Raw genomic sequence first — 10,157 nt, forward strand, 5'->3', positions numbered from 1 at the left:
CCCTGGGTCCTTTCAGGAGTAATCACAGCATTACCACCGGTGGCAGCTACCACTGCGTCATTTCCCAATTACTGCTCTTTGTCTTCACTCCCCGAATTTCCAAACTTGCCAGCTGCTGTGTCATGTTGTGACAGCGTACTCTACGCTTTGGCAGCCATGCAATTACAATTACCCCAGCCGATGCCATCAAGGCGAAAACACGTATTTAGCCATTTCAACAGGTAAACACTCCTGAAAAGTAGCCCGTGTAGGCCTATTTAAAAAAAAAAAAACGAATCCAAGTAAGAGCATCTGAAATGAGCTGATAACTCAATGATGTCCACACATGCACTAAAAGCCTGACAAACAATTTAACGGCAGCTTTCTTTCCAGAATCAATCCACAAAGCCTTCGCTCTCCACTGCTTTATCCGACCAAGACACAAATTAATAGCTTTGGGCCCACGGACAGACATCCTGTGTTTATTTTACACTAAAATCGGGTTCATCCTGTTGGGTTGATTTTTTTTTTTTTTTGTCGTGGAGAAAAGCTGTCTGCGTTTTTAACACTGAGGAGAGGATTACAAACGGATAATCAAGGGTTGCACAGTTCAACTCTGCATTTCTTAATTAAGGAGTGATATTTCAAGACTTACCGCAAATTAAAATAAAGGACACACGATTTCACATTGAGCGTTTTGACGAACGAGGGATTTAGCTGGCAGCTATGTATTCTCGCTGCCTAATTAGCTGGTGATGCTGTAATACTGGTGCTGCCGCTGGATGGGCCATCTTAAATGGCGTGTGGATGGGAGTGATTTTTCCATCATTAGACTCAGCAGACCCATTCAAATTGTCTCTTTTGTTGAGCATGGGGGCTGAGTAAAATTAATAATAGGCTATATTTATGACCGGATCATTTTCCTTCGGGCTGTTACACCCGCTTATACTCCTGACTCTATAGGCAGCAGCATTGTTTAGAAATATTAAGCTGCAAGGAAGCGGCACGTTACTAAAAATAGGTGCAACTGCAAGTGCGGATCCTTTGCTGCTCACCGCAAGACGAGGGCTGTCAGGTTGTCAGGCCGTCATTCTCTGACACGGAATACCACTCTAAATGCACCCCATTCATCTTTTATTTCCGCAAGCGCTCCCTCACGTTCACCGACAAAGACCCTGCCACAGGCTCCGCCTCCGACCGTTGATGTCCCCTCTCTAAGGAGAGACAGCTGACATTTTTTTTTCATCTTGAGGAAATTTGAATAAATCATTAAAGCGGGCTTCCTCCTCCGAAGCTACTCTAATGAGCCAAGCGGCCAGCTAGTACAGAGAGGCGAGATGGCAGCCGCTGACAGTTTGCGGCGAAAGTGAGATTTTAATTGAGAATCTAATGGATTTAGGCAGAAGCACCTGTCAAGGCCTAAGTCAAAACAGAGAACGAGAGAAGCAAAGGAGGGAGAGATAACGTCAGATGAAACCCCCTCCCCCACTTCCGACCCCATCTCCTGCTGACACACACACACACACACACACACGGCTGGCTAAACTGTGCCTGTCTACAGCAGAATGTATTGTATCTACAACACATTGCAGCAACGGGGTACTTCCAGGGGAGGGGACGAGCTCAGCCATTTACATTTGCATCTATTCATTTGGCAGACGCTCTCATCCAGAGTGACTTACAAAAAGTGCATTCAACAGGGCTAGGCAAGCAGCCATACACATAATGAATCATTAGCGCCATCCTTGAAATATAGTGCAATTGCGGGGAACACTGCCACAAAGGGAATAAGTGCTGTTATGAGGTGCACAATCGTCAGCTTCCAGCCACCAAGCTTGTGCTACCATAATGTGTTTACTGCTTTGCTACCAAAAAAGCTTACACTGCCACCGGCTCCTGCTTTCAGCACTTAAACCACCAGAAGCTTTTACCATTAAGCTTCCGCCACAGTGTTAGGAGTGGAAGAGTTCAGGGAGTTGAGAGGGAGATTGAATAGGTGGGTTCTGAGTCTGTGCCGGAAAGTGGACAGTGACCCCCACCTGTCCTGACAGCTGTGGGGAGCTTGTTTCACCACCCGGGGGCCAGGTTAGAGAAGGGGCGTGACTGAGATGAGTGACCCCTCCAGGAGAGGACAGCGAGGTCATCAGAGGAGCGGAGTGGTCTGAAAGCAGTGTAAGGTTCGATAATGGATTGTGAGTCGAGGGGTGCCTTCCCCGTTACCGCTCAGTAGGCTAGAGCCTGAGTTTTTAATGCTATCCAAGCCAATGAACCCTGGCCTCCCACTCCACAAGGCACCAAAATTAGCACTTTGCTAAAGGGCCAGGCCAATCTGCAATGTGCAAGAGACCATACAGTGCAAGCTGAGGGTTTGTTTTATATATATGCAAGCCAAACAAGGACCCAACATTTGCAGACTAAGAAATCACAGATCATTATAAACCCAGATAATACAGTTGCCTGTCATTCAATACAACTCTGGAGGCGTGAGTTTAGAAAAGCACTGCTTTAACAGGTCAAAACAATCCTTTTACGTTATTATTTATCTATTCATTCTGAATATACAATTTAGCAGTTTATTTGTGACGAATACATTTTTTTCGCCCTAAGTACGTTAGCGTAAACTGGATTTTGGGAGGAAAAAAAAAACCAAAAGCGCTGTGGGATGAAAAAGCTATCGATACCGCGGTACACAGCATCTTGGGCATGCTGGATTTACGTAATGGGATTTTCAGGTCCTTCAGTCTCATCCCCGGGTGTTGGGTATATCGGGCAAGGAGAGGGGGCGCCGAAGTCGTAATGCAGTCATCAGACATACGAGCCGCCTGTCTGTGGAGCAGAATGCAATAAATCACAAACAGACCGTGAACACTACGGATTCGATGACACTTCAGTGCACATAATGCTGCCTTAGCACCCACCCTGAATCTCAAGTGGGTTTTTTTTTTTTTTTAGGAAAAAAAAAACCTGCTTCAGACGGACTCTCCGGCTGAAGAGGAGATGAGATTTCAGAGGCAAAAAAAAAAAACAAAACAGATAAATCGATTATGTTGAATGGCCTAATTTTGCTATGCTGAAGAATGCTTCGGTAAAATGTAATCTAATTAGATATTAGTGTCAGCTGGGGTCAAAGGTCAGTGGGTCGATGGCAAGAGTAAATATGTTCCATAATTCATATACTGTTACCACTGCATAACGACTACAGCTATTTTACTTTAAATCTGTCAGATATAAAACTTAACTCCTTACTCATCCTTTTTGAGTGTTGTTCACTTATTTAAGTTTATTTTTCTCTTTTTACTTTCAGCTTACTTAAACTCTGAGAGATAATTTAGCACTGCAGCTAGCAAATTCAGCATATTTTTGAGACATGTCTGCAGATGTGGGCTTTGACGCTGGGGTGAATACCAGGTTAGAGCCGGTGTCTGATTAGTATGTCTGCGCCCCACTCAGTTCAGCTGCGGGTTACGATGATCAAAATACTGCTGCTCGGGGCAAGAATTGCGTAGTAAGTGACGTTTCCTTGCACCTAACCAACTAACCCTGTGCCGGTGAATTAAAACCCGTTTTCCTCCTACAGCCCAACTCAAGTGCTTGAAACCCAAACACAGTGATGAGGGAACATGTTGACTTGCGTTAAACTGCCTTTGCGTTTCTCTAAGGGAGGATGGCATTAACTAATGCATGATGCAGTCCTGTCAGGATATCCGAGAGGGAAAAAGCTGCCTTAAATCAGAGTGCGTAACCGGAAAAAAAAAACAAAAAACAGAGGTTCAGCAGGGCATACCGGCATGAGGCGTGTGCTAGAACAGAGAGCGCTGTGTTTTAATGCCTTTGGCTGGCAGATTCCTCTGGACCGGAGAGCCTTATTAGAGTGGCTTGTGCAACAGCCTTAAACCTGGGATAAGCTTCCAGCCGGGAGCCTGGTAGAAAGAGCAATGTATCTCTGTCTCATGCGGGAGTGATAAAAAGGCATTTAATCCAGGTGGAATGCAGGCCCGGCCTTATATCATGTGTTACAAACGCAGGAGCCTCATGAATGGGGAGCTTGTGTGAGCGTGAGACTGCAGCCCCATTCACAGAGGGAGCCACACTGATATACGTTACAGACAAACAGAACAGGAGCGGCATCAATTTTTTTAAGAAAAGAATTCAGGTGCAAGCCTGGTTCCGGAACCAGCGTGCTGTATCACCAACCGCACATCTTTTGCATTGCTGTGCAGGTTTTCTGTGTAAGGGTAAGTATGAATAAGAATAACTTCTTCGAACTATTTATCATTGAACTGTTAAATTGCACACTGCCTGTTCTTTTATTAACTTTTGTGTTGTTCATTAAAGGAGAACTCCGGGCTAAAATTAAAGTTTGATTTGTATCAGGATAGGTATCAAGGACTCAAATGAGGGACTCAGCATTTCAAACCATGTTCCGTAAGCCTAGAACCTGACAGAGGGTGACGTAAACTGGCCTTGGTGAGAAGCTAGACCGCTGAAAACAAAATGGAGGTTATACTCACAAATCCTTTCATTGGAGGGCGACTAGTGGAAAGAGGCCAGTGTTGCTTTCTACAAACCGCACATTGATAGACTCACAACAAGTTATTCAACACGATTAGTTCCTTCCAGTGATCACACAGCTGATCAAAAAGTAACCCCCTCCCAAAAAAAAAAAAAATGTGTTTCATGTTTCTCCACTCACTCTAATCAAAGGCTCTGGCTGGCAGTTGGGCCAGCTTGTGTCATTGATTGGAGAAGGTCAGGTTCTACAGCAGGCTAACAGGAAGTGGTTTGGAATGCACAATTATACATGGAAGTATGTGGTACATACCAAAAAGCAAATCAGTTTTTCTTCAGTTTTATTAGAGTTCTCCGTGAATATTCTCCACTGAGAATACTACATCTAGGCCTATGGTTTGTGTGTGTGCGTGTGTGTCTGTGCGCGCTTTACTGCGGTGATCATGAGATTACTGTTCAATAAAAAATGCTTTGCCCTGCACAACAGAGACCTTATTGTCTTCAGCTGCACCGCACAGCTGCTTCTCCTGGTATTCGATGAGAGGGGCAATCCCGTTATTACCCTGCACACTCAGTTGAGATGTTACGCCCTGGAGTCAGTGTCAGTGGGTTGTCTCACGCGCGGCAGAACTCCGCTCTCCTGGAAAATGTATTCACGCGCGGCTTGTTATTTGATGAGCGTCTCCTCCGCGCCGCTGACAGCGTTCCTTCGGCGCTTCAACGCAAACACCCCCCCCTTACTCCTTTAATCACGTTTGCACCCTGTCTCCCTCCCTCTCTGCTCTCTCACGCTCGCATTTGCATAATGGGTCATTTATTACTCCACAGAAGGCTTGTAATTGTTTACAGCCAGATCGTTTGTGGGGCTCTGCAGACGCTGTCATCTGAGCAGCAGCCTGGGTGAGTTTTTAATCCCCCCTGAAACCCCCCCCCACCGCCTGTCTGTTTGCCTTGTGGAGGTCTTATCCCACTCAGTCCACAGGCTCAATAAACAAAAAGATGACTGAAATGGCAAACATGGCAGTGGCAGACATGGAATCTGACCGCTGGCAAAAGGTACGGCTACATCACACTAATGCACCTCAAGAGCCTGGTAACCTAGCAACCAAGTTTGGCCAATCCCATAGCTGAACCTTCTAATTACTAAGACTCTGATTTATATTTATTATATATGTACTGCGTTATTGGATTTCCTCTCATCCTGTTTCGTGGTTTGGAGGGGTAGCCTTCACTAATTGTCAGGTTGATGCAATTATATTTTTCTAATGTCACACAGAGGTACTGTGAGGGTTACATACACAATTTAAACTGTGCTGCATTCCATTACATAGACATTACTAATGGTAACTCTCCTCAATCTCTGTCCAGTCTCTTAGAACAAATTATCACTTACATTAATTACAATAACTTATTAAATGTTTGTTTGCTACAACTGGTATAAGAAGTGAAGCATTTGAGTTGATTGTTTCTAATTGATGCATCTGCTAGTTAACATACTGTACTACCTAAATGTGTTCTCAAGGTAGATGTCAGAGCCAAGGGGGAAAAACGATGTTATGAATGTTGGCAGAGATTACTAAAATCACCCTTATGATCTGCTTGATATTATCAGAATGGAAGAAAGTTTTCATCCACGTTTTCAAATAAAAATATTTTTGTATAAATTGTGTGTTTGACATTATTTTCAGCAGTCCATCCATGCAATGCAGCATCAGCCAACCTTCTCAAATGTGGTTTTATGAGATGTAACTGCATATATGGAAAAAAGTGTCCTCATGTCAAATCTCAGCTCCAGTCTTACAAGGCCACAGAGTAGAGTTTCCCTCTGCTATTAAACCAGTCCAGGGCTGGGTAACCCTACAGACACTTTGAGCCTCCAGAACCAGGGTAAAGTAGCCCTGTAGGCACGGTGGCCCATCAGGACCAGGGGTGAGTAGCCCTGCAGATACTCCGGCCCTGCTAGGAAAGGGCTGAAAAGCCTCTCTATCCCACAGGGACAGGACACTCCGGGGTGCCACAGCGTGTCCACTTTCTTTCCTTCCTTTTCCTTTCTCTAAATTACATATTCATTCATAAATCAGGGCAGGAAATAATCTCTCCTAATACTGCAGGTGTAAATCTGTAGATGATTGAAAGATAACCGTAAAACCTGAAAAGGCTTGGCTATCCAGGAGTAGAAATGATCCTGCCGGATACATTTCAAAAGACAGTGAGAATGTCAACATGGAGCATATGGTATGAGGCCCTGTTTCAGCCACAGTCCATGGAGATGGCACATTCTATACACTATAATCTGCGCATTAGACACATTTAAACATTTTTGTCACAGTTCATTTTAATCCCTCAGGGACTGTAAGTACCCTGAATTGTAGTTGGTGATTTTTTTTTTTTTTAATAAACAACAAACTTTGATTTGTATGTGAAAACAATGACAAATGAATCGTCAGCCGCCAACAATAAACCTACCGTGAAGACAGGTGGGAAGAGGAGCTGAGAGTGGCTCAATATCAGTCAGGCACGGTTTACTCTCAGATGAGCTTTACTAATCAATATCCAAAAATTAATCATACAAACCACACGCTATTCATAAGCGTACAATCAGGTGTTCAAGGAACATTTGGTTTTTTCTTGATAAAAATGATTAAATGCTAACAGATCCATTCACAACCTCTGGCTGCTTGGCAGAAAAATCCTGAATCAAGCACAGCCAACAGGTAACTAGTGCAGCTTTGTGATACAGTGGTCAAGGAGTTTGGCTTGTAACCTCGAGGTTACAGGTTCCATTCCCAGACAAACAAGCTTACCCAGAACTGCTTCGAAAATCACCCAGCTGGATGTATTGGATATGTTATAAAAATTTAAGTTACGCAAGTCGCTCTGAATAAAGGAAGCAATTTTTTCCCCTCAGTATAACACATTTGCATTTAGGCAGGCTTGCTGTCTTTTTGAATGCCCTGCCAGACGGCAGTGGGAAAACACTCTGAAAGCCCTGCTCTGCCGAGCTCATTACACAGAAATACATTTGAGTGTCAGGGAGAATAAATGATGGAGCTGGAAAATTGATGAGCAAATAGCCCTACAAACCACAACACAAAAGAGGCACAGCCACTGTGTCTGGGACCGCCCCAGGAGAGAGCTAACACCGATGCACTTTTTTAGAGGAAAGTTGTGCTTTTGCTCCTTTATAGTCTTGCCTTAGTTCAATGCTGCATACCCTAAATACAGCACACCTGATGGAAGGCTGTCCTCACCTGTGACAGCGCAGAAAGCAAGTTGTTTCTCTGTGCCTGTCTCCCCACAAACAGTTCATTTCATAATTCTCAATCTGCACTTTCAGACATCTTCATCAATGCCAATTCACAATTAACAGAAAAAAGTACAAAGGAACATGCTAGAACAATCCGCACACAACATCCTGACAAAAATGAAGCATGCACTACACAAATGAATAATTTTTTTTTCTTAGTAACAAGTTATAGCAAAATTAATGATCTCCCAACATTCCTTGACCCCACTCCCACATAGATGTCATTTCTCCTACCATCTCATGTGATTCATATTGAGAAATGTTAGATTGCTGTTCTAAATTCAGCACCATTTCTTATACATAGCCTGGCCCTTAACCTGAATGCCTTACTCAGCTTGCATTTGGCAAATTTATCCATTTGCATCGGTGAATACTGTATTTACTAAAGCTATTCTAGTTATCTAGCAGTGGATTAAATGGCATCAGTGCCCACTTGGAAACAAACCCTGCAATTTTCTGGTTGTAAGACATTTTTTCTAAGTACAACACAATATTGTTCAGTCCTTTCACCTTAAAATCTCCACTTTGGCCTGTTGACTACATACTAATTCTAGCAATGAAAACGTAATTTTAAGGTGACAATAAGGACATAACACACACATACAGGGCACTATAGCAACTTACCACACATTCTGTGAGTAAAGCTAAGCAAAACAAAAAAAAAAAAAAAAAACCCAAAATGAGATTACATAAATAGATAATACAATTGAGTAAATGTTTCCATTAGACTCAAATTTGCATATTCACTCACACTATTCACTTTTGCTGTAAGTAACCAATCAAAACGGAATTCTCCATTTTGTCAGGGCAGGTCGCCGATTCACTACACAAAACATATCCATGTTGAATCGGAAAGTTCAACATGCCAACTCCTGCCACTGGAGTCTGAGCCCCAATATTCCTCCTTGAAGATGCTGACAATATAATAAACTCTCCAAAAGAAAACTCCTGACATCAAACGTCCATTTTTATCACACTGAAAATGAAATGACCAAAGACCCTTCAACAAATGATCTTCGTATAGTTCTTGTTCTACATTCATCTACTTTACTGTGAGGATGTGAATTCTAGTTTCTGCAACTATAGGCAGATATTCCGTTTCATGCTGGGTTTTACTTAGAACATGAAACGACTCCATTAAGGAGATGGCTAGCAAAATATTCCGTAAAATTTACTACTGTTATACTTAATGTTTAGAGTCTCAGATTGGTGGCCTAAATCTAAGCCTGTCCTTCACTTGTGGCATGTACTGACGATTCTTCAAAACTCCAAAGATCCTGTCAAGAGTCGAAGAATAAGTGCAAAAATATAAATTAAATCCATATAGTTTTTGGTTCGTATCAAGGATGGGATTATCACTGATTTGACGTCACAGGTCGCGCAACGTGGACAGCACATGCTTGCCCTGACTTCGGAGTGCGCCAATTAGCTAGTAGGTAAGGGCATTATCGTGTGGGTAAGTTAAAGGTTCGGTAGGCCGCTATAATGCTATTTGTGTTGTTTTGATTAAATAGCAATGCCAGAATGTATAAGATGTTATTGATGGTATTTAAACACAAAGTCAGTAGCTGATTGCAATGGTAGCCAGTTAGACCATACAAGCAATATAGCTGTTGTAGAAAGTCGAGTGAGGACACTGCGCGGTGAGTTATGACGCCGAGTAAACTGTAAACGGTAGCTATCGATGCTGTGTAGCTGACGATATTTGCCTATTCTAGCCTGCTTGCGATCTATTACATTTACATTTATTCATGTGGCAGACATTTTTATCCAAAGCAAGCCAGAACTGTGCAGGTACTCACTGATTGACAGTTGTTAGTTCGCCGTCAAATGCACGCCGGTTGCTTGCTGGACCCAACGTAGCATTTCACCATTACTAGCTACAGTATGTGATTAGATCGACAGTTAGATATGTCAGTCTAAGAACAAAAGTGGTTAATTAGATAACTGTGTTACGCTACCTGAGTTATTGGTGTCTAGTTTACCACATAGTTGTAGCTAGGGTTTTTTTAAGTTCATGTATTGATTCATATATTAGCTAGTTACCCAACTATGGATAGCTTGCAAACAAGCTGCAAACTTTCGCCCACGAGCTAATGCTTTTCCTCACGTGCTTGTCCACCATTTGCTGTTGCCAAATGGTGGTCAATGTTCTTAGCTAGCTAGAAAGCTTAACGATTTGCTTAAAAACCAGGTGTTTTTTTTTATAACCACTAAGGGCACCTGTTCCAGAACAGCCGTGCAACGCTAGTGGCCCCTCTTAGGGGAAAAAAATCTGAAGGCATTTAAAGACGACCTTGTGCTCATTGCGGTTCAGCTGTTGATGCGGCTGTTCCTGAACTGGGCGTGCGCCGCCGCTGGT

This window comes from Megalops cyprinoides, chromosome 7, assembly GCF_013368585.1.
Source record: "Megalops cyprinoides isolate fMegCyp1 chromosome 7, fMegCyp1.pri, whole genome shotgun sequence".
Lineage (NCBI taxonomy): Eukaryota > Metazoa > Chordata > Actinopteri > Elopiformes > Megalopidae > Megalops > Megalops cyprinoides.